We start from the raw sequence: 26,151 nt of genomic DNA on the forward strand, positions 1-26,151 counted from the left end.
TCACTGCTGAGGTCCCGGGGAGAGAAGACAGAAAAAGTGATAAAACTTACTATCACCAGGGTAAGAACCACTTCTCTTGTTAAAAAATTCATGCTGAAAACAATAACCCCTGACTGTCAATGACACTGATATTGAATATTGTTAATTATATTTCTAAGTGGAAAATTTTCACATTTGCTGCCTATTATGCCACAATTTTCTAAACGGGAATGTGATAAAAGAATACCTAGAAAATACAGACTCTGTGCCATTAGTAATAGTGTAACATGCACTGACGTTTACTTCGTATCAGAGACTAAATGTTTTAGATCAATGTCTTAATCCTCATAACAATTCATTCTTATTTTCAATTTACAGACCAAGAAAGTGAGGGTTGAAGAGGTTAATTAGTCTCCTTGTGTCCCTCCATCATGGTGGTACTAGAAGAAGAATTTGTGATTATCAAACGCCAAAGGATTCACTTATCCGATTCACTACCTTTCATTTTTAGTGAAGTCCCTGCACAGTTAGGCTAGCAATGTGTGAGCTATGAAGCTTCGTCCTGCTTCTACAGATAAAAGGTAGAATCTCAAAACTCTTGGTTGCTTATGAAATACCTTTGTGAATTTGTTGTATCCTCAAAGTAGCTGTACTTTTTATTCCTTTGAGATTTTAAAAATATTGACCAAGTTTTTAAAACTTAGCTTTATCTAAAGAATACCCAGGAGAGTGATGTGCTTGTTACATTTTCTAATTCATAACAAATTAAATACACATAGTAAAGGTTATCCTCTCCTAAAATTGAATCTTGTGCTAATATAAGTCCAGACACCAGTGTTGGAGAAACACTGGACTAAGACGAAGGCCAAAAGCAGGCTGACTGGCTGCTCTCCATCTCCTCTGACTGGTCTTGGCCTGCTGCATCTACCACTGCAATGTTCATTTGGTATATGTGTGTTTGTGTGTTCACACTGGAGTATCCACCTTCTCTGGGGGGAGGGGACGGTGTGATGGGGTAAGATGGGGAGGGAAACGGCCAAGACATTATGTCTTCATTGCAGCTTACGAAAAAGATAGGAACATCCACCCAGTTGGTCTCTATGGACTTACCTGTAGACTTCACCATGGGCATACTAAGGTGGAGGCAGCCAAAGCTAGTCATTGGATTGTTATCGGGGCACAGAGACACTTGTAGGGGGCACCTGCAACACAGAGAGCAAGCTATGTTGGGGGATTGAGTACTTTTCCCGCAGAAGTGAAGTGAAGTGAAGTGAAAGTCATTCAGTCATGTCTGACTCTTTGCAACCCCATGGACTATAAAGTCCATGGAATTCTCCAGGCCAGAATACTGGAGTGGGTAGCCTTTCCCTTCTCCAGGGGATCTTCCCAACCCAGGGATCAAACCCAGGTTTCCCTCATTGCAGGCGGATTCTTTACCAACTGAGCCACAGGGGAAGCCCAAGAATACTGGAGTGGGTAGCCTAACCCTTCTCCAGGGGATCTTCCTGACCCAGGAATTGAACTGGGCTCTCTTTGCAGGAGGATTCTTTACCAACTGAGCTATCAGGGAAGCCCACAGAGTCCCTCCTTTTGTCCAATCCTACCCCACTGAAGCAAAAGGATTGGCTTTAGAGCTTTGTCTCCACTGTGCACTGACTTAAACCATGTCTTGAATGTGACTAGTAACTATTGGTCAAAAATATTATAATAAAAGACTTCTGGGACTTCCCTGGTGGTCCAGTGGTTAAGACTTTGCCTTCCAATGCAGGGGGTGCAGGTTCAATCCCGGGTTAGGGAGCCAAGATCCCACATGCCTTGCAGCCAAAAAACAAAACATAAAGCAGAAGCAATATTGTAACAAATTCAATAAAGACTTTAAAAAAAATAAATAAAAGACTTCTGAGCCTAAAACCTTGTTTCTAAATATATTAAAGATGTACCAAGGCCCACACTTACATATATTTATCACTGCCCTGTTGGTGAAACCATGAGAAGGATTTTAATAAAAGATCAACTCAACATCCAATACATCAAAACACAGAGCTTTTTTAAAAATAATAACTTTGTTAGGGGACTTTCCAAATATATATACACAATAATGGGAAGTAAGACATAATAAACCTCCATGTATCTGTCCCCAGCTTCATAAATTAATCAGTCATTTTCATCTATTCCTCCTCCTATTTTTTACAAGATTATAGAATTCTTCAGTATGTACCTGTGATGAAATTTCTGTTTTATATGTAATTGTGATGTTATTATCACATCTAACATAATTAACAATAATTCTTTTATAGTATCTAATACTTAGTTTATAACCCGCTTGTCCTGTTTCAAGGATTCTTTTCATAGGTGGTTTGGTCAAAATAGAACACAAAGTCCACACACTGCATTTCATGATTATTATTCTTTTTTATTTTTGTCCCTACCTCGAAACATGTGGGATCTTAGCTCCCTGACCAGGGATCAAACCCTTGCCCCCTGTAGTGGAAGCACTGAGTATTAACCCCTGGACTGCCAGGGAGGTCCCATTTTGATTATGATTCTTAAATCTCTTGTGTTCTTTTATAATTGGCCCCCTGCTTTTTCATGACATTGATTTGGCAGGGAAGCAAGGTCATTTTTCTTATTGACTGTTCAACATTCTAGATTTGACTGATTGTTTCCCTGAGGAAGTTTGTAAACGTAATCCTCTGTTGTATTTCCTATTAGGTCTAGAGGCTTGATTAGATTCAGAGTCAGGCAAAAGGACCTTACAGTGGTTCTGGGTACTGATTTTGTCTTATCATGAATTACATGTCTGGGTGTTGGATTTTTTTTTTTTTTCCTTGTTCTTTCTTACTTAGTCGCTTCCTCTCTTTGGCAAGATTCAAAATTATGCTATATTTATTATCTTTGTCCAACCAAAAAAAAAAAAGTTGAGATTTACATAGACAAAATGACTAGGTGGAATACCAGTGCTTCTGAGTCTCTTGCATAGTCTGTATTTGAAGGAAGCTTTTCCTGCTTCATACACAAAGCGATTGACTGTACAAGGGAAAATGTGTAAGATATGAACACTTAGGGATTACTGAATGTAAAATTACAAAAAGCACATCATTAATTACTATATTTAGAAGCGAAGTTATTAAAAGTCAGGATGAAAATAGCTGAAATGTAATGAGTCATTTGCTAATTATTTAGCTTATGGATTTCCAATGCCATTTGCTTCCAGCTCTTTTCCTCTTCCTTAGGGAATTTTTGGTGGCATTTCACTGCCTTTTAACACCTCCAGAAACTACTGTATGCTGATAAGTAACCATAAATTGTACATGTGGAGAGACACATAAGAGATTATGACTCAGGATCCATGCTGTGTCATTGACTGAGATAAACAATGAGCGGATTGCACCAGAGTTGAAGATTTTTAGAGCAGAAAGTTAGAATTCTGATGACTATGTAGCATGTTATCTATTGCTTGGTAAAGAAATAGAAACATAAATCATAAGGTCAGTGTTCTCACTGAAGAGATACAGTGTACCACCATGCTTCTCAGGTACTAGATGTGTTCAACTATGGGTCTAGCCCATGGGTTTGCAGCCACAACTGTACCTGGGCAGCTTTTAAACTCACTGATGCCTGGACTCTATCCCAGAACTGAGTCTGGGTCTCTGAGGGTGGCATCCGTATTTTGTAGAAACTCTTCAAGTGATTCTAATATGCAGCCAGGGCTGAAAATCTTCAGTCTAGCCAGCAAATAAGAGGTACCATTTGTAGGTCTTACTCTGTAAAAAACTGTGCTGGAGGGACTTCCCTGTGGTCCAGTGGTTAAGACTCTGTGCTCCCAATTCAGGGGGCCTGGGTCTGATCCCTGATTTGGGAACTAGATCCTACATGCCACAACTGAGAGCCTGCATGCCACACCTAAAAAAATCCTGCATGCTGCAACAAATATCTGGAGTGCTGCAACTAAGACCTGGAACAGCCAAAAAAAAAAAAAGTTGTGCTGAAATCTCTTGCACAGAAGGAAAACGACGCTTGAAGAGATGTTATTCATTCACTCTTTTGCTCTGAAGTGTTTCACACCATTCTGTCTGGATTCAGAACTATGGCTTTTGAAACCTTTTTGAAAGTGACCCCAAGCAAGACATGAAATTTACATCATAACTTAGAACACAGAAGATAATGAAACTAGTTTAACAAATAATCTTATTAAGTATGATGCACTCTGATATTTTTCATTTTGTTTAATTTAAAAAATACTGGTCAAGCAACTATTGAAGCCCATGCACCTAGAGACTGCTCCATAACAAGAGAATCCACCCCAATAAGAAGCCCGGACACCCCAACTAGAGAGTAGATCCCTGCTCACTGCCGCTCGAGAAAGCCCACGTGCAGCAAGGAAGACCCAGCACAGCCAAATAAATAAATAATTCTTAAAAAAAAAATACTGGTTAAAGTCTACTAAAATAATTTCATAATCTGCAGTTTGAAATACTCTCCTAAACCATGACAGTGCAGATTTCCTTACAGTCCAAATTTCCTTTCAGTCCAAACACATGGCAAGACCTTTTACCCATCAGTGCCTTCATTTTTTTCTTTTTTGGCTGTGTCGGGTCTTAATTTAGATATGCTGGCTCCAGTTCCCTGAGCAGGGGTCAAAGCCAGACCCCTTGCATTAGTCTGGGTCTGGAGTGCAGAGTCTTAGCCATTGGACCACCAGGGAAGTCTGTTTCTGCATTTTTTAAGGACCATCAAGTTGGTTCCTAGCTGAAAAGCATTTCCAAGACTACTTCAGCTCATTGCGTCTCTTATTTCAATGCCTATAGTTAACACAGACTCATCATGCCTTTCTGTACACTAACATGATACACTGTGATGCTCTGAAAATTTGTCCTATATCTTAGATGTGGTCATGTCTCCTTGACTAAATCTAACCTCTTGAGGGCAGTGATCATGTTATATGCTTTTGCTTCTTTACTTTGTGAAATATCTAGCACAGAGCAGGGCAGATCACAAACTAAAAACAGCCCTATGACCCCAGACAACCCAATCTCTGCTTTTAAATCTTCCTCCTTGAAATAAAGGGGAATGTTTTAGGTTAATCCTGAAGGTTCCTCCAGGTTTTTAAATCTATTTGTCTGGAATATCTATGAACTAATTCTATAAATACAAAAATGAAGGAAGAATACATTAAACATTTTTATCAGCAACCAAAGAGAAGTTCTTGTGTGGGAAGAAGGCTGAAATTATTTGGCATTTTTGATAGGCAAAATATAAACTCCTCCGTGCTATCTCTGAAAAGATAATGAAGAACTTATTGGAGTTTGGAAATGGAGTTGGGCCCTGTGTCACTTGGATACTGAAATGTGATTATTCATAGGCTTCATTTTTTTTTCAAGTTGAATGTATATTCATGGACTCTTATAATTGATTATATAACAAGGCTTAGCAATGAATGAGGGGTTGAGGGCATCTTGGAGGCAGAAGTAGCATGATTTAGGAAAAAAAATTATTGAATACAATTACAGCTTAAATATTGTTTGTTTGTTTTTTTTTTGCAAGTGGTTTGTTAATATTACTGAGGTCCTTCTGAGTGGCTTCTGAGGCCAAAGGATGTAACTGGTTGTGTCAATTACTTGTATTCTTCTGAACCAGAGGCTATAGGGAGAGAGGCAGAGAGGTAGGTGCTTTGTATGTGTGTGTGCTTTGGGGAATGGGACAGGTGGGGAACTGGTTGTCTATAGACTCTACCTGTTTAATTTTCATTTCATCTTTGTTAACAACAGTAAGTGTCCTTTGGGAAACCTCCTCTTTCCTGCTCAGCCCATGTGGTTTGCATGTATATTAGGGGGAAGGCACCCAATCTATCTCTCTTGACCTTTCTCAGCCATAGGCAAATGACGAAACCTGGCAGTGCATATTCAAGTCTGTGGTTTTAATGGTTAGTCCAGAGATGGGCAGAGGATCCAAGTGAGCCCAGGGAGACTCATTCCTTGGCTTGCTTTCTTGTTAATGAGACCAATTGCTAAGGACGTGGGAGGAGGAGAAAAGCCTGGGGCTGTAGGTTTAGGCCTTGATTAGAGAAGATAAAACCCGTGCAATGAAAGCACAACCATGATATGAAGAGAAATGAAGTCCCAACACTCTTTGAACTCCTGGAGAAAAAAGAAAAAGGATTCTAAAAAGCATTTTAATTTTTTTTTGCCAGTTCTACTCTTGGGATTTCAACCTTCTTCGCTGTAGGCTTTCAAAAACCAGTTTGATTCAGGTACCTATTACATCTAACTATCCTGACTAAACAAGACTTGATCATGAAACCAGTATAGCTTCACTCTTGCTCACTACTAACCTCCTCTCTCATCTTATCTTTGGCCTGACAGCACCATGTCTCCTGCTTTTATAAAGCCCCAAACTTGTTTCCTCTCCATCTGGTAAGAAAGTTTCCTCCAACCTTTTGTATATTGCTTCCCACAAGTTCACATGCGCTTGTTTCATAACTGCTGGTGGCAGGAGCGGAAGAAATGAGGTCCATCTCAGGCAACTGATTCCAGTGCCTTGGTGGAATTAGAAAATACCTCTCCCTGAGTTTCCCCTTGCCCCTATTCTTTGGAGACCAGGCTGGATCTGAATCTTGAATTGCCTGCCCACGGTCACCTCAGCCAGAGGACACTGTGAAGGGTACAAATGACACAAACTCAGGCCTCACAGTATTAAGAAGCAAGAGTTGGGAGTCAAGAGGTGAAAAACAAGCTCTCTGCTGCCACACCCACTGTTTCTGTGGTCTCTTCCTGGGGCATTGATAGCTGCTGATGCTGTGTCTCTGGGCATCCCCACACTGGGCACGGTCCATGTTGCTCTTAGCAGTAATCACAAATGTGGGTGAGAGCTGGAAAAACAGTTATCACTTGTCACTTGAAAGCATCATCGCCAGTATCATTTCGATCTTAAGGTGATATCTTTTCTGAGGGGCCTTCCAAGAATTCAGTTGGGTGCTCTTTACAGCCAGTCTTTGCTGTAAAGCAAAAAAGCCACTGGTTCAAGAAGTCCAGTGGGAGGCCACCTGGCCATTGACTATTGGACGAGAACAGCGCACATAGTAAAGCAGAGCATTTAGCAAGTCTCCCATGCCACACATTAGTGACACGTTCAGGGGCCAGTCTAGGGGCCTCTGAAATCTTCAGTTATTTCAGTCTCCTGCGCTCTCAGGGCTGGGGTGAGACTCTCATCACTCTGTTGGAGATAGAGGAAGAAAAAGCAGGAAACACAGGACGAAACGCTATTCCAATGGGCAGTCGCCAGCGGCGCGCATGGGCTTTGGGGGCGTAGGTGTGCGCGGCGCCGCTGAGGGGGCGGGAAGACAGGACCCCAAAAAAGGATGGGAGAGGTTAGGAGAAGGGGTGAAGTTCTAACACAGTCGTGGGGCGCCAGCCAACGGCGAGGGCAGCCGGCCGGTGCCGGGTCCCAGCACTTGCCCTATTTTTGTCCAGGCGGAGCGGCGACCAGACCCTGCGGAGAGCGGGGGCGGCCCTCTCAGTCTTTGCGGTTCCTCCCCCTCTTGCCCTGCCTCCTCCCCCTGGCCGCCGTCCTAAAACGCGGCGGGCGCCTTTAAGAGGGAGCTCGGTTACCCTGGGGGCGGGAGCCCCTCGGCAGAGAGCGAGGCGGCGGCGCTCTCCGCGATGCTCCTCACTTTCTGCTCCTGCTCCCGCCGCCGCTGCCGCCACCCTCGCCTCCTCCTCCTCCGCCTCGAAGCGTCGTTTTCTGCAGCCGGGGAGAGAAGTGCTATGTCAGGAAAGTTCCGGGAGGGACTGGCTGGGGCCATGCTCCCCGGGCTCTCCTGCAGGCGCCCGCGCGCAGCTCTTTGTACGAGGTGAGGCGTGGGGTCCCCGGCCCCCCGGGGACAGGTAGCCGTCCGTGGGGAGCGCTTCGATTCGCCTAGGTGGGAAGGGTTGTGGGGTTGGGCGGAGTGTGAGGCGGGGGACGAGGCCGGTGAGACCGAAGTTGTGCCGGAGAAGCTTGGGTTTTCGGGAAGGTTTTTACAGCTGGACTCGAGGGATTTCGGCAGCCGGCGCCACACGGTGGGGCCCGGCCAGGACTCGGTGGCCCCGGGCCCCGCCTCGCCTCCCCTCCCGACGCCCCCTGCCCCGGCCCCTGCCCGCCCGAACCGTGAGGCCTTCGAGGAAAGCGCTCGGCTGCAGGTCGGCACCCAGTGCCGGGTTTGTCTCTGCCCGGCTCTCCCCTGGAGATGCTGCGAAGTGCTGGGAGTGAGAGGAAGGGGATGGAATCCTCCTGAACTTTTACACTGCGGGCTCCTCACTCCTTAGGGATGCAGTTCACCTGGTTTGCCCAAGTCGGAGGACTCCTTCCAGCTCCAGCAGTTCGGAGAGGTTGCCTTTTACATGTGGGTGAGCTTTCGGCGCTGTGGTCCGTCTCTCAGCTTTGATCGGGCTTCAGCATTGCATTGATTTTAGTCCTCATTCCTCCGCCCCTTTTGGGATTTTTTTTTTTTTTTTTAAGAAAAAAAAAAATCCTGGAGGATTAGGGTGCTGAAATAAACAAGCAAACAAAACAACAAAACCCAACAATGTATTTTTATGAAATTTACCCCCAAGGCTGACTGAAATGTTCCAAGTGATCTTTTTAGTCCTCATGAAATATTTAGTCTTGATCTTAACACTTATGAAAGGCAGGTATCCCTGTAGTAGGATGCAGTATTTTTTTTGGTGGTGAGATGAGGTTTAAAGCATGTTTTGTTAAAGAAGGATTTTTTTGTTTATTGGTGAATTTGGTTTTCATTATATCTTAAATTAAGAAGACTCCAACTAATTTTAGGAGTAGTATTTCTAAGAATCTGAAGCAAAACCACATATTTCTTGCATAATCCTTCTTGCTTCAGGCAATTTTACTCTTGGATACAGTATGTAATAGATGTAATTATTTGATGAAACCTAATATATAAGTTCATTTATTGCCCAAATGGCTAAGTTTCTTTTTTCATGTATCCTGTGGGTAAAGGAAGCCCATTTTCTCACATTGCCAGTTCTCTTCCACCCCTGTCTATCCCTGTTTCTGTCTTCTTCACTCACATTCTATACATCCGATGTCATATGTAGATCACAGGTGCTGATGGCAAGTCCCTATACTTTGTAAAGTGTTGAATAGCCAGATTTTAGTGATGTAATTGATTGTATCCAGATTATTTTGAAAAATAAAAATAGAATGTGAAAGCTTTAAAGAAAAGTGTCATGAAGTATTTTAAATTCTCAGGTATATGCTTTACATGTAACTTGTGTGTAGAAAAATGTACTGCAGAAATAGGGGGTATGGTAGGAGACAACTTTACTTGTAGTGGGGAAGTTTTGAAAGAAAATCATTCTAGAATAAGCATTAATATAACTTTTTGTTTGGGATATAGATTTTCATTTCTGAGCACAGTTTTGTCACTCTGCTGTCAAATATGTTAAAACCTTGAAAAAAGAACTCTTCATCTCAAGCATTTTCTGAAAATTTGTAGCAAACTGAGCATTCTTGGAAAAATTTTGCTTAGAAAAAGTCACATACTTAAAACCCACACTGCAGTTACTATTTTGCCTTAAGTTTTCTGGACTCCAGGCAAGAAAATACTGCATTCAGAAAGAATTGGGGGTTCTAAGGTGGGTGTGACTTATTTCCTAGAACTGTGTGGATTAATATGAGTACCTTGAGATTTGGTATGTGATTTATTTGATTGAGATGATGGTTTTGTGAATTTTCTTTTTGAAACTAAATGTGTATTCACATATATATCACATATACATGTCACAAAATTCTTATCTATCTATAGATGTGGATATTCATATATTTCTGCATCTCTTTATATCTATAAGAGGGTAAACTGTTCAGGGACTCAGTAATACTCCTGCACTAAGAATGGCAGATCTAAAAGATGAGAAACTGAACATGTTTCTGGCTAGGGCTTGTCATTGATTTTAGCAATTTTCATCAGTATCAGATAAGTTAAAAGATACTGTGTTTTCCAGCATGTTCTTGTTCTCATACCAGGCTTGAGCCAGGGAGCCATATTCCAGTGGTCCTAACTCCGTATTTTTAAAATGGACTGAGTTATCATACAATTGGTTGATTGGATCAGGCATTTCTTAAGCTTCAGTAATTTATCTTCAGTAGAGGAATCCTGGCAAAATTTAGCTTGTCAATATAGTGTTTTCTTCTTCTAATTACTTTCAAGTATTCCCTGTTGGTCTGGGACTTAGAGTGTAAACCTCAATAGCATGGGAGATAAACCTTGGGTCAGTTTTGGTGCCCTAGTTTGTGAAGTGATGTCTTGAATATTTGATATGAGAGAGATACCCATTTATACTTGGGAAAATGATACATTTGATACAGTGCTCCAATCTCAATAAACAAAACTTCGGAATATTTCTTACATTTTCCACAGCTGAAGCTGCTGCATCTCAGCATATATATGAAAATTAGAAATGAAATGATTTTTTAGACATTTTTTTCACTTGCTGGGCATTTACCAGAAATGAGTTTATATTTGCTGCAAGTTTCCTTTACTTTGTTGCTTGTGGCAATTTTTTCTTTTTCCTTATTTTTTTTTGCTACTGTGATGTGTATCAGAGAAGGCAATGGCAACCACTCCAGTACTCTTGCCTGGGAAATCCCTGGCAAGAGTACTGGTAGGCTACAGTCTATGGGGTTGGGAAGAGTCGGACACAACTGAGTGACTTCACTTTCACTTTTCACTTTCATGCACTGGAGGAGGAAATGGCAACCCACTCCAGTATTCTTGCCTGGAGAGTCCCAGGGACAGGAGCCTGGTGGGCTGCCATCTATGGGGTCGCACAGAGTCGGACACGACTGATGTGACTTAGCAGCAGTGATGTGTATATTTAGGATGAGTTCTTAGTGTTTACTTGAAATGGACAGTGCTGTGTTTCACAGAGTTTACTTTGTGTATTTTCAGCTTAAAAATAACATTTGAAATGTTTGACTATACGTGTGAGATCACAGACTTTCAGAATGATGGGATCTTGGTCCATTACAGTTTCAGTTTCCTGGGAATTTTCTGTTTAAGGTCAGACGCGGCCCTGATTTGAACTGGATGATCTACAAAATAGGTACTTTTGCAACCACAAAATGTGGAGAACATTCCAAATAATTTGCAATGTGGGTAGCCCAACATGCTTTAGTGTTTAGTTGGCTTGAGGCAGTGTGCCATGCTTGTAAAAAATGGTTTTTGAAGCTGACAGCAAGCTGTTTCATTCTTTGAGTTTGACACTTAGGATAAAGTGCCTTTTAGCCTCTGTGCCAGTAAATATGGACAGGATTGGTATTATTAATAAAAGTACTTTTGTTCCCATTTCTGTATAATAGATTCAGAAAACTCAAGCATGAAATAGCTTAATATACTAGGAAACTCATTCATGTTAATTCAAAATGTAATGAAGGTTTGAGAAGGTTGGATTTTAACAGAGCTTTCAAGTCCTGGGCAAAAGAGTGTATATTTGCAGTTAGGAGGATCATCTAGTGGTCACTCTATTGAAATTAATAATGACATTATTATTAACAGTATTTCCTTTGAGTGATAAACCTCCCAGGCCCAACTTTGATTAAAAACATCCCCACTGTGCCAATCACCTAGCATATATATTAATTGATTCTTAATCATTTGAAACCCTCATGTGTCATTGTTGTCATAAGCTTTAGGTACCTTTGGTTTTTTACTGAAGCTTCTTGATTAACTTCTTTTCTATCAATTGATGGAGCCCAGTCTACATCATTAAAGCTGCTTTTTTTTGGCTGTGTTGGATCTTCTATTAGTAGTTGCAGTAGGTAGGTTTAGTTGCCTTGGGGCAAGAGGGATCTTAATTCCCAGACCAGGGATTGAATCTGTGTCCCCTTTATTGGAAGGGGGATTCTTAATCACTGGACCACCAGGGAAGCCCCTTCATTAAAGCATTTTAAAATATGTTACACAATTTTTTTTTTTTTAAACATGAAAATGTCTAAGGATTTGCTTTGGGGAGGGAGTGCAGCAGAAGTGACATGATTCATTTCTATATTGTAGCTCTTACCTTCCAAAGGAAGGCGTTTTCACCTCTTCCTTTTTATTTTAAGCAAAAACAAATGCATAGGTAATTTTAGAGAAAGAACATTTGCAGGCATTTAAAGATGCTTGAAGTTTCAATCAAAATAAGGGTTTCAGCTCTGAGTTACCTAAGAATAAGTCAACGTCTGCACCAGGTGTTCATTACAGTTTCTGGCTGAGTGTCTGCTGCTGATCTAAGTTGGGATCCTGGGAAGCTATAGATTCAAAGAGTTGAGATGAAAAGGGGCTAATTCCAGGCATAGCATCTATTGCCTTCCAGAGCAAAAAATATTTGCCTGAGTGTCTACTTCTAATAAAATCAACTTTTCATCATTTTAGCTTGTTTTTTCCATTTCCTCCAGGCTATAAATGAAATATGGTGTTTTCATTTTTGATTAACCTTCCACTTCTAAAGTTTCACACTGTTCAGGACTAGCTTTTAAGACTCTGAGCTTGTTCCTAGCAGTACTTTCTAAATGTTTTCCTTTCTTTTGAATTATTGAGTTCTTTAATGATACATTATGAGTTTTGAATTTAAGGTTCCTCCATCTTCCTTAATAGGCCTTGGTTAATTTACTTCTACTTAAAGGTGCACTGATGTTGGTCACTTCTCATTTTTGTGTCTATATTTCATGTATAGTTGCTCTTATAAGGTTTCAAATCTTTATTCTTTATTCGTATGTGTGAAAAATTTAGAAAATCCAGACAGGCCAAAAAAGGAAAAGAGGAATTACACCTATTAACATTTTGATATATATTTTATGTGCATAAAGAAAAAACTTTCATTTTCTTAAAATGATACTTACTATTTTGTTTCTTTTAAACTTTCATACAAAGATGAATCACATCCCATATCATAGAATGATCTTCTGTAGCATGTTTTGAGTACTAAATAGTATTTTGTTCTATGGATGTATCATATTTTATTGGAGATATGCTATAATATCAGGCAGTTTTTCCTTTTTTAAAATTGCTGATATATAGCAGTAAATATCTTAAAGCTCAGTTTTTGTATATATCTATGGTTATTCCCTTTGAGTAAAACCCTAAAAGTAGAATTTTGGGATAGGGATAAAGGACACTGATGTTTTTCATTGACCTCAAGGCATTTTATTAGTCCCAATATAAAATCTGTAGAGTTCATCATAGCTTTCCTTGATTACCTTCTACGGTCTTTTTGGTTAGTCTAATATGAAAGACTCAAATCAGATTGCATTTGAACTCAGACCTGACTGACTAAGGCTTTATCCAAGGTAAATAATGCTAAGTATAATATTTACAAAAACTCAGCTATAAGGTACAGCCTCAACACTAAACCATCCAATAGTGCCCAGTTATAGCTATAAAGGCTATTTCCACCTAAACAGGAATAGCAGTTGATAGCATGCCCTGAGAATTCTCTCTTATTCTTAAAAAAAAATTTTTTTTAACATATTTGTTTGACTGTGCTAGGTCTTAGCTGTGGCATGCAGGATCTTCACTCTTCTTCATTGCACCATGTGGGATTTAGTTCTCTGACCAGGGATCGAACTCCAGTCCCCTATGTTAGGGCATGGATTTTTAGCCACTGCACCACCAAGGACATCCCTCTCTTCACTGTCAGTCTCCTTACTACATTACCATCTGAACTACTGACCATGTACACTGATGTATCCATAATTGCTGTATGGTAGAGTAATTAAATATTGTTTCTTATATAGCCATCTCTAAGATTTTAATGATTCTATTTTCTACCCTTTGCTGCCAACAGATAGACTCCTAATGTCCTCTGTGTGTTTATATCTCTATATCTGTATTTTATATATTTATCTCTTTCTCGCTCTCTGTCAATAATACAGAACTTCATCATAGCCAGAAATTACCTTTTGAAATCAGATAAGTGTCCCTCTGACTAACACAAAAACATAGTTACTCCTGGGAACAATTTAAAGGATATAAAATGGGCAAAAGCTAAGAAAAGGACTTGTGTGAAAAACTCACAGATTGATAGTTTAATGTAGAGAGAAATTCTCTTCTTCATTTTTATGACTAAAGTTATCTTTAGCTGTCAGACATGACCCTAATGATGGCAGAATGGCATTTGTATTTTCATGTACCTTTTTCATTTTTAGAATTTAGTTCTGGCTGTAAAAAGGAAACAGAAAATAAACACACACACACACTCCCAAACATATTTTCTGGGTCAGCTGTTCTTTTTTCAGATATTGTCTTCTCCACTGTGTGGAGACCATGCATGTCCTTTCCTCCTTTTTCTAAGTCATGCCGAGCTTCTCTGTCCCCTTTTTAGTGTTAGTGGCTCAGTGTGTCCAATTCTTTGTGGCTCCATGGGTTGTAGCTTCCCGGGCTTTGTGACCCCAGGGACTGTAGCCCGCCAGGCTCCTCTGTCCATGGGATTCCCCAGGCAAGAATACTGGAGTTGGTTGCCATTTCCTTCTCCAGGGGATCTTTCTGACCCAGGAATTGAACCCAGGTCTCCAGCATTGCAGGCAGTTTCTTTACCTACTGGGTGCTTACCTGTTTTAGCATTTCAGAATAAATTTTTTGTTTAGATGAGTTATTGTTATGTGTTGTTATTATACTCAGTTTTTCCCTTTCACTCTTTGTGGTATAGATATGTGTATGCATTTTTGGTTGTAATGAATGGTTATTAATAAAAAATAAGGAGTTCGAGAATCTCAGCATTTATATTTCTGAGATATATTTATATTTATATTTATAGCTGTGGGTTAGCTATAAAAACTTAGACACAGTGGTAAAGTGAAGTCAAATACAAAAATGACTGAAGTAATAAACTTGATTACCTTTGGGTAATTATTTCATTCATCAGGTCATAAAACTAAGCTTTTAATATTTTCTGTGTTCCTTTTATGATATAACTTTTCTTTTGCATTCCAAGTTTTAAAACCTTTTCATCCTACTAATTTCTCTCATCTTGCATAAGGACCCACCAGAATAGAAATGATCTCTGAGGCTCATATAACAGAATCTCATTCTGGTGAGATCTTTGCTCTTATCTGGATTCTAGGTTGGAATACAATTTTAGGAAAAGATCCTTCAGGTAATTTTTTTTAAGTGGATAGACAGGGAAGACTCACATGAAAAGCCTTGTTGCATAGCATAAAGCATCCATTTGCTTTGTGGCCCTTGTAGAAAGGAAATTTTCTGTTTGTCTAATATAAACTTGAGACTTGGAGTGATCACTGCATTGAATGCTGTCCTTCCCAGTGTCTATGTTAAATTCTTATTCTATTCAGTTCCAACATAATCAATATTCTGCATATAAGAGGAACTTTCACATTTGTTTCATTAGCCATTAGATAAACTCTATATTTGCATCATTCTAGGGCAGTGGTTCTTGCCATTATGAAATCTGTATTGAATTCACCCACATGGCACAGCTGTAAAGAATCCGCCTGCCAATACAGGAGAGGTAAGAGACATGGGTTCGATCCCTGGGTTGAGAAGATCCCCTGGAGTAGGAAACGGCAACCCTCGCCAGTATTCCTGCCTGAAAAATTCCATGGACAGAGGAGCCTGGTGGGCTACAGTCTATGGGGTTGCAGAGTTGAACACAACTGAGCACACATGCACATGTGCATACTCATATATACATATGCACACTCATACAGCACTTTCAAATATCACTGTCATGGGCTACATCTGGTAGAAGAAATCAAATGAGAACCAGGCATGAATGAAGTATAATAAAACCAGAAGATCCACAGAAGCATAGACAGTGATGCTTATACAGCAGTATTTAGTGTTTTTATCTAGGAATTGTAATTCTCGTGATTATGTGTACAGTTGACTTTGGGTAAGTGAATTCCCTATGGTTCCTTGGTCTTAACTCCCATATGTCAGTTGAATCAATACTTTGTGAACTTGCAAAGCTTTCTGATGCTTTGGGTTTTGAGTGGTGGGCCAGAGGACTTAGAATCAGGTACTTACTGACTGGCACCGTCATTAGGGCATTACCAGTGGGGAACCCAGCAACAGATAAGCATCACCACCAAACCCCAAATTCGTTCTCCCTTGTGATTTTGTGATGCATGATGAGAAATTGTTCTTTCATGTTTAAATACAGCTATTTTATCAACTTTATTTTTTTATTTCTAAAGGTTCAAAATGAGCATTCCAGATTTTCTTTAAAATTTTTCTTTGCTAAGACATGATTTTTTTGGTAGGGAGGGAGCATAGTAGGTGTTGGGAGGCGATTTGCAGTACTTTGAATTTAGAATGACAATTATGTAACCATTTTTACTTAGATCAATGCTTCCCTATTGTTGGATACACAGCAAACTTGATTGAAAATTAAAATTTAGAAATAATAGAAATGGAAATAAGGTTATATTAAAGGAGATAATTATTTTATTCATGAACTCCTTCCTTTATTCATGAAAAGTATTAGTGGAGAATCCTTCAGCTATCGAGGTTTCAAGAAACATTTTCTTGAGTTTAAAATTATTTGTGAGCAGTTTGGTTTTAGAAGACTTTTTTAGGACCATATGCATTTAGTAAAATTTAATTCTTGTAGTAAAAGCTTCCTGCTTTTAGTCTTCATTTATTTTCTTTTATTTCTTACCCTGTGACCTACTTTTCTCCCACCCTTCCATCAAAAAATAAAGCAGAATAAAAAATAAACTGTAACTTTAAAATCAAAATATATAGGCATATCTCAGAGATTTTGCAGACTTGGTTATAGACCGCTGCAATTAAGTGAATATTATTAATATAGTAAATTGAATCATGGAATTTTTGGTTACCCAGTGCATATAAAACTTATGTTTATGCTATTCTGTAGTCTATTAAGTGTACAATAGCATGATGTCTAAAAAAACAATGTGCTTAACTTAATTAAAAAATACTTTATTGCTAAAATACGCTAACCATCATCTGAGCCTTCAGTGAGTCATAGTAGTAGCACCAAAGGTCACTGATTACAAATCACCATAACAAATATATATAATAATATATATAATTATAGAAATTAAAAAATGGAAATATTGCAAAAATTACCCAAATGTGGCAGACATGAAGTGAGCAAATACTGTTGCAAAGATGGCAGCAGTATCTGCAAAGCACAATAAAGCAAAGCAAAATAAAACAAGGTAGGCATAAGAGACCTGGGTTTGATCCCTGGGTTGGAAGGATCCCCTGGAGGAGGGCATGGCAACCCACTCCAGTGTTCTTGCCTGGAGAATCCCATGGACAGAGGAGCTTGGCGGGCTACAGTCCATGGGATCTCAAAGAGTCAGAAAGGTCTGAAGTGACTTAGCACACACACACAGGCCTATACTAGTCTTCAGCCAAGTACTTTTGCATTTGTGCTGGTATGTAATATCATACTATCATGGGACATAACATTAAAGAATGTTGGAAGAAAATATGGACAAATGAGAAATTATATTTTCTGTTTTCTACTCTTGGGGTGCCCTCATTTTACAGCACAAGCAACAAGGTATAATCCAGTGTTTACTTTGTGTTTGTATGTCTGTTTGGTATGAGTCAGTGTTCTCCAGAGAAATAGAACCGACATGAGGTATATTTGATTTATTAAAAGGAATTGGTTCATGTGATTATGGAGACTGAGAAGTCCCATGGTTGGCCACCTGCAAGCTGGAGACACAAGAAAGCGGATTGTGTAGTTCTGAGAGCCTGAGGGATGTTGGTGTAAGTACCAGTTGAAGGGAGATGCTTAAATTCCCAGCTCAAACAAGCAGAATTCAAATCCCCGCTTCTTGACCTTTTTGATTTATTCAGGCCTTCAATGGATTGAGTGATATCTACTCACTTTGGGGAGGGCAGTGTGCTTTCCTCAATCTAATAATTCAAATTCCAGTTTAATCTGGAGAAATACCACAAATGCACCCAGAAATAATGTTTAATCCAGGCACCCTGTGTCCTAGTGAGGTTAACATAAAGCTAACCATCACAGTGAGTCTCCCCACTAGACTTGAGAGTTACATAAGATGAGATATACCTGTTGTTTTTCATTGTATGCCATGCTTAATCAGAAACTGGTGGACAGCAGATGATTAATAATGATTTGTTAAAGGAAGGGAATGAATGTAAAGAGTATATGTTAAGTGGAAAGTATATGTCAAAGATTTATAACATGAATAGCATGTTGAAAGACTGAGTATCAGGTGGATGTTAAGATGTGCCAGTGAGGTAATTTTAGTTGGCATATGATGATTCTGTTGACTTTTCCTTTGTCTTTATTTGGTGGCCACTTCAAATATTAAAACTAAAGTCTTAATAGATTTTTGAGGTCCAAGAATTTGAAGTATGACCTTTAGATTTTTCAGAATCTTCCCAAGTTAAACAAATTACTTTGATCATGGCGGTGAATCAAGGTCAAAAGAGAATTGCCATTGTCTCTGAGGATGAGTCAGCTTTGCTCTTCAGCGATCCTATTTTGAAATGGCATGCCAAGAGCAGAATGATCTTTTGCTCTATGTTGTTTCTCTTGCACCATTTTCTAACTTCCCACTTAGGAAAATGTTTAGTAGTTCTGTATTTTCCCTCACATTGATTATTGGAATTTGCCAGGTAATAATTATGTTTACAGGGCCAAGGGACCAAGGATTTTAGAATCTTTTAAAAGGAATACATAAAACTAAGATTGATACTTTTGAACTGTGGTGTTGGAGAAGGCTGTTGAGAGTCCCTTGGACTGCAAGGAGATCAAACCAGTCAATCCTAAAGGAAATCAGTCTTGAATATTCATTGGAAGGACTGATGCTAAAGCTGAAACTCCAGTACTTTGGCCACCTGATGCGAAGAACTGACTCATTGGAAAAGACCCTGATGCTGGGAAAGATTGAAGACAGGAGGAGAAGGGGACGACAGAGGATGAAATGGTTGGATGGCATCACCAACTCGATGGACATGAGTTTGAGCAAGCTCTGGGAGTTGGTGATGGACAGGGAAGCCTGGAGTGCTGCAGTCTTAGACATGACTGAGTGACTGAACTGAACTGATAAAAGTAAGATATATATTAATGTTTGATTATTAGTTATACAAGTATATACTCAAGAGGTTATTTGAAGTATCTGGTGATTCATTAAGGTGTTCCAGGTCCACATTCTGTGACATTTCTATTATACCATCAGAGAAATTGGTCTAATTGATGCTGACGTGTGTGGGATACTACGGTGGTGGGGATAGGGAATCTTAAAACATTGTCTTATACCAAGAGATGATGCTTGGAGGAGACCATAGTGTAAGTGTATATGTCCCCTGTTTGTTTTTGATAGCGTGTCCACAAATCTCCAACTAAGTATCACACTACCTGGCACGTGGTAGATGCCCTAAACATTTTTGTGAATTGGCTTGGCTGCACCTCTCAGGGGTAGTCGTAGTCAGCAACAACAAGTGTTGTTCTGAAAAACAAGAAAGCCATACTGTAGTTGCATCTGGTGGTAGAGGAATAAACTGGGCATGGTGGTAGTAGACTGTTTCTGGGTGCAGGAAGGAATACAGACTTAGACCAGATTTGAAGCAATGACAGAAAAATTCTATCTCTTTTGTTCTGAAAAGAGACTTTGAAGGTCACTTCTCTGAAATAATTGAGGCGGAAGCTGGAGTGAAGAAGGTCAGAGGAAGAGAACCAAAGGTATTGTGTCAAAATCACAGTGTAGAATCTTGAGGTGAAAAACAAGACTAAATTCAGTTTGCGTGACATATGATTGACTTTTCTGGTTGCTCAGGTGGTAAGAAATCTGCCTGAAATGTAGGAGACCTGGGTTCAATCGCTGGGTAGGGAAGATCCCCTGGAGAAGGGAATGGCAACCCTCTCCAATATTCTTTCCTGGGAAATTCCATGGACAGAGGAGCCTGGTGGGCTACAGTCCAATGGGGTCAGAAAGAGTCAGACATGACTGAGCGACTAACACTTTATCATATGGAAAATAGTCATTTCTGAGGGTGAGGGATAGAATGCTCCACGTCACTGAAGTGCTGGTGTTGGGGAGAACATGGTTTTCTTTTCTGAGTAGAACTGCTAGCTTGTAAGTACTGGGAACCGATGTGTGCCACTTCTTTACATGTGCTGTTTCATTTAACAAGGCCCCACTGCAGCTTTAGCAACTAAGGTGCCCCTTGGTCATTTTTCTGAGGAGGATCTGAGAAAATGAGAGAGTAAGTAATGTGCTCAATGACACATAGCAAGTAAGCAGTAACCAGGCACTCTGACCCCTGCTGCGGTGGACACAATGGGCATCTGGAGGAAGGGCTTGAAAGTACTCAATAAAAATTTATTTTTACGCTGAGTTTTGATTCCCTCCAGAGGACATGCCAGAATCATATGTTTTTTAAGAGAAGTGGAGAAGAGAGAGCAGCATTTTCAGAAGAAATATTTATGATGGTGGAAACATTTAGTTTTAATTAGATAACTTAACGCCTTGGAAACTTTCGTTGTGCCATGTAACTATTAAAGAAAAATTAAATGTCGAATCCTCATATAGATAGTTGTGTAGGGTCAGATGGGTTATAGAGTTGCTTAGTCAGTTTAGTTCAGTTACTCAGTCGTGTCCCACTCTTTGCGACCCCATGAATCGCAGCACGCCAGGCCTCCCTGTCCATCACCAACTCCCGGAGTTCACTCAGACTCACGTCCATCAAGTCAGTGATGCTGTCCAGCCATCTCATCCTCTGTTATCCCCTTATCCTCCTGCCCCCAATCCCTCCCAGCATCAGAGTCTTTTCCAATGAGTCAGCTCTTCACATGACATGGCCAAAGTACTGGAGTTTCAGCTTTAGCATCATTTCTTCCAAAGAACACCCAAGGCTGATCTCCTTTAGAATGGACTGGTTGGATCTCCTTGCAGTCCAAGGGACTCTCAAGAGTCTTCTCCAACACCACAGTTCAAAAGCATCAATTCTTCGGCGCTCAGCTTTCTTCACAGTCCAACTCTCACATCCATACATGACCACAGGAAAAACCATAGCCTTGACTAGACGGACCTTTGTTGGCAAAGTAATGTCTCTGCTTTTGAATATGCTATCTAGGTTGGTCATAACTTTCCTTCCAAAGGAGTAAGCGTCTTTTAATTTCATGGCTGCAGTCACCATCTGCAGTGATTTTGGAGCCCCCCAAAATAAAGTCTGACACTGTTTCCGCATGTATTTCCTATGAAGTGATGGGACCAGATGCCATGATCTTCATTTTCTGAATGTTGAGTTTTAAGCCATCTTAGAGTTGGTTAAGGAAACAGTTTTAAAAAGTGGAGTGGCAAGCTGAGCTGTACCCGGAAATTCAGGTGACTGTAAAGCAGGATTAAAATAATAAAGCTTTTGCAGAATAGCATGAAAGCAAACAATAATCAGCAGCTCTTTAAAATTTCATTGATTCCCAAGAGATGTTTGTGGGAACCAGAAAAGTGATCTAGAGAGTAATGTGAAAAGATAGGCACAGTTTTTTAAATTAATAGATAATATTGGAAGAAATATGGGGTACTTTTAAAAGTAGTGATGATAGATTACCATATTTTAATTTTGCACATTGAAGTATAACAAAATTCTGTTCTTCTCATGTTTCTTATGCCCTTTACTGATCAGAGTCCATTTCTTGCATAACAAAAGTACACTTGACCAAAGGATGAGGGACATTCTAAAAACTTTCACTTTTTATTGATGTATAGATTTACAGTGTTGGTGTATTGATTTACAATGTTGTGTTAATTTCTGCTGTGCAGCAGAGTGATTCAGTTGTACGTATATATACATTCTTTTTCACGTGTTTTCCACTGTAGTTTATCACAGGATATTGACTATAATTCCTTGTGCTATACAGTAGAACCTTGTTGTTTATCCATCCTACGTATAATAGTTTGCATCTGCTAACCTCAAACTCTCCATCCATCCTTACCCTGCCACCCGCCTCCTCCTTGGCAACCACAAGTATGTCCTCTATGTGTGTGAGTCTATTTCTATTTCATAAATAAGTTCATTTGAGTGATATTTTAGATTCTACATATAGTGACATCCTATGGTATTTGTCTGTCTCTGATTTACTTCACTTAGATGATCATCTCTAGGTCCTTTCATGTTGCTGCAAATTGCATTATTTCATTCTTTTTTATGGCTGAGTAGTATTCCATTGTGTATATGTATCACATCTTCTATATCCATTCCTCTGTAGGGTATGGATGGACATTTAGATTGTTTTCATGCCTTGACTACTTTGAATAGTACTATTATGAACATATGTGTGCATGTATGTTTTTGAACTAGACTTTTGTCCAGATATTTGCCCAGCAGTGGGGTTGCTGGATCATATGGTAATTCTATTTTGAACTTTCTGAGGAGCCTCTGTACTGTTTTCTGTGGTGGTTGCACCAACTTACATTCCCACCAACAATGTAGGAGGGTTTCTAAAGGATAAGGAACATTTGAGTAACTCTTTTTGTCACCATTTTCCAAAATTTTAAACACTGTCTTCTCTTCTACCCATGAACAGTAGACATGTTGAGACAGGCAGGCGGATGCTTATTTTGCTTCCTTACCGTCAACACATAAGGAGTAGAGTTTTTTTATTTTTTAAAGGAATGTCTTACCATTAAACAGAAATGTTAATGTTTGTATTTCATGTATTTATAATACATGAAAATATTCTTCAAGGAGAAATCTTGAATGTAAGAAAACCACTCATTTTACGAGATTTAGAAAATAAAGAAGAGTAAGAAAAAGTGTAAATCACTGATATCACTGATGCTCTTGTTGGTCAGAAACATCTGTTCATATTTTGATATTTCCTTCTAATTCCTTTTAAAAACTTTAAACGTATCGAGAGCATATGGTATATATGGCTTCATAGTCTGTTTTCTTTATTCAATCTGCTCACATAATATTTTCTTGTATCTTTATTAAACACTGTTCAAATACAGCTTTAATGGCTACATAGCATTCTATTATATAAATCGCATAATTAACTCAATCTGTTTCCTTAATATGAACCTTTAGTTTCATTTTACTCTGTACATGAATTTTTCACAGCCTTATTAGTTTTATTTAACATATCATAAAATTCAGTCATTTCAAGTTTATGGTTGTTTACTGGTGTTTGATAATTTTACCAAGTGGTGCAACTGTTATCATAATCAGTTTTAGAACATTTTCTCCCCCACCTAGTGAGATTCCTCATGTCCATTTGTAGTTAATTCGTCATCTTATCCCTAGTTCCAGCTGACCACTGATCTACTTTCTGTCTCTCTGATTGTCTTTTCTAAGCATTTCATCTAAGTGGAATTATGCAATACATGGTTTCTTGTGACTGATTTCTTTTTCTTACCATATTTTTAAGGTTCATCCATGACACAGCATGTATCAGTACATTATTACTTCTTATTGCTGGACGTATTTCATTGTAGGGATATACAGGCACACCTTGTTTTATTGTACTTCACTCTATTAAGCTTCACACATTGTGTTTTTTACTGTTTTTTTTTTTTTTTTTAATAAATTGAAGGTGTGTGGCAACGCTGTGTTATCAAATGATGGTTAGCACTTTTTGGCCATGAAGTATTTTTTAGTTAATATATGTACCTTGTGTTTTAGACTTAATGCTCTTGAACACTTAATAGACTACCCTATAGTGTAAACATAACTTTTATATGCACTAGGAAACCAGAAAGTTTGTGTGACTCTCTTTCCTGTGATACTTGCTAAAATTTATTGTGGTAGTCTGGAACCAAACCCACAGTATCTCTGGGGTGTGCCTCTAATGCATTTTGTGTATCCCCATTCACCAGTTGATAGACATCTAGGTTGCTCCTAGCTTTGTGCTATAAAGAATAATAACGCTGTGATCATTGACGTGCAGGTCTTTGTGTAGACACACATTTTTGTTTCTCTTGGGTCAGTACTTAAAAGTGGAATTGCTGGGTTCTGTAGGAGTGTTATTTTTTTAACTATTTGAGAAACTGCCAAACGGTTTTCCCAAGTGGTTCCATAGTTTTACATTCCCACTAGGAATATATAAGGGTTCTTATTTATCCAAATCCTCACTAACATTTGTTGTTGTCTGTCTTATTTATTACAGCCATTCTAGTGGGTGTTAATATCTTAATGTGGTTTTTAATATGCATTTCCCTAATGGCAATGGTGTTGAATATTTTTTCATGTGCTTATTATGTATTTGTATATCTTCTTTGTTGTAATATTCTATTCATATTTTTGTTCAATTATCAATTTAGTTTAAATGCTATTAAGTTGTAACTGTTCTTTGAAAATTCCAGGTACAGGTATTTTATATGTTTTTGCAAATACTTTGAGTCTGTTTCTTGGTTTTAAAAATTCTTAATTATGTCATCTGAAATGCAAAAAATTGAATTTTTATGAAGTTCACATTGTTAATTTATTCTTTTGGTGTCACGTGTATGAATTCTTTGCCTAACCCAAGGTCTGGAAGATTTTATATATATTTCATTACTTAAACTTTTAAAGGACATTTAAAAATACTTCTAAAGAATGGATCCTGAGAAGTACAAGTTTTAGAAACTTTTAGTAGTCAGCATTTTGTATTTGCAGTTTCCGCATCTACAGATTCAATGATCTGTGGATTGAAAAGAACTGAAAAAAATTTTAGAAAGTTCCAAAGAGCAAAACTTGAATTTGCATGCACTTGCAACTACTTATATAGCATTTATATTGTGTTAGGTATCATTATAAGTATAATATAAGATATAAATAATTGAGAAATGATTTAAAATATATGGGAGGATATGCATATCTTAATTGCAAATACTGTGCCATTTTATGTAGAGGAGTTGAGCATTTGCAGATTTTGGTATCCATGGGGGGTCCTGGAACCAGTTCCCCACAGATCCTGAGAGATGGCTGTATGTATTTTTTAAATTTTTGTTTATTTGTTTATTTACTTTTGGCTGTTCTGGGTCTCCATTGCTACATGTGGGCTTTCTCTGGTTGTGGTGTTTGGGGGCTACTCTCTGGTTGTGGTGATGGGCTTCTCATTGCAGTGTGGATGACTGTACATTTTTAATAATGTTTTTTTTTAAGTATTACCTACAACAGGAAGATAGACAAGTCATAAGGGACTCATGTGAAAATTGAAATTTGAAAAGATAAATCCATGTATGTAACTCCCACATGAATCAGGAGGAAATGTTGCTAGCTTCTCAGGAACCTCTCAGAACTTCCTATAAACCCCTTCCCAGTCATTACTTGTACTCTTCCCCAAAGTTAATCAATGGTTAGTAACACCATAAATTAATTTTGCCTTTTTTGAATTTTATTTAAATGGAATGATATTGTGTATACATTTTTGTGTCTTTTGCTTAATATTTTATTGATGAGATTCATTGATGTGGTTTGTTGCAGTAGTTTTCTCGTTTTCATGGCTGTATAGTATTTCATTTATGAATACATCACATTTATTTATCAGTTCTACTATTGATGTTCTGTTTTTGGATATTTTTAATTGTGCTGCTAGCAAAATACTTGTACTTGATTTTTGGTGCACAAATGTGAGCTTTTCTGTTCAGTGTATACTCAAGGGTGGGATTACTAGGTTATGGAGCAGGCCTAACTACAAACTTACTATAAATGGCAAGCTGTTTTCTATAGCCAGTTACATTCTATCCCAGCATCAGTGTTTGAAAGTTTTGTTTGTACCACATCCTGACCAAAACTTGCTGATTTTCTGTCTTTTTAATTGTAGCCATTCTGTTGGATTTGTGTCTTGCTGTGGTTTTCATTTGCATTTTTCTGATGAGTAATGAGGAAGAGCACCTTTACTGTGTTTGCGTGTGTGTGTGTGTGTGAGTGTGTGGCTATTTGGATATCTTCCTTTGTGAAGTTTCTATTCCAATTCTTTTGCTCATCTTTCAACTGGGTTTATTTATTTATTTTTGATATATTTGTCCATATGAGTCCTTTGTCAGTTATATGATTGCAAGTGTTTTCTGGCTTACCTTTACTTTCTTTTGGTCAGCTTTTCAGTCATTCCTTTATAGCTAGTGCTTTTGGGGTCTTATTTGTACTTTAAAAATAAACTTGATATGGAGACTTTGTTAAGATTAAGAAACTTAAACTTGAGCTGACTCGAAGCTGGTGTTTGGTGTTACGAGCACCATCCAGTT

General features: G+C 38.8%; 1 protein-coding gene across 5 annotated transcripts in view; it reads left to right on the forward strand.

The window, feature by feature from the left end:
• The window catches only part of GPR63 (G protein-coupled receptor 63), a 127,703-nt gene that overhangs the window by 52,415 nt on the left and 49,137 nt on the right, over positions 1-26,151 (forward strand). The window contains exons 1-2 of one of the 5 annotated variants that reach the window (XM_086317670.1): positions 7,690-7,828; positions 8,283-8,359. The exons of 2 other annotated variants lie outside the window; for them this stretch is intronic. The gene's annotated coding sequence lies outside the window, so the exon portion shown is untranslated. Of the gene's footprint in view, positions 1-357; positions 561-7,689; positions 7,829-8,282; positions 8,360-26,151 lie in introns of those variants that run through there. 2 more of the 5 variants (XM_086317671.1, XM_086317667.1) reach the window with 2 other exon arrangements.

The sequence above is a fragment of the Bos grunniens genome, chromosome 9 (genome assembly GCF_055505025.1).
Source record: "Bos grunniens cultivar Pamir isolate PY7600 chromosome 9, Bosgru_T2T1.0, whole genome shotgun sequence".
In the NCBI taxonomy this organism is placed as follows: domain Eukaryota; kingdom Metazoa; phylum Chordata; class Mammalia; order Artiodactyla; family Bovidae; genus Bos; species Bos grunniens.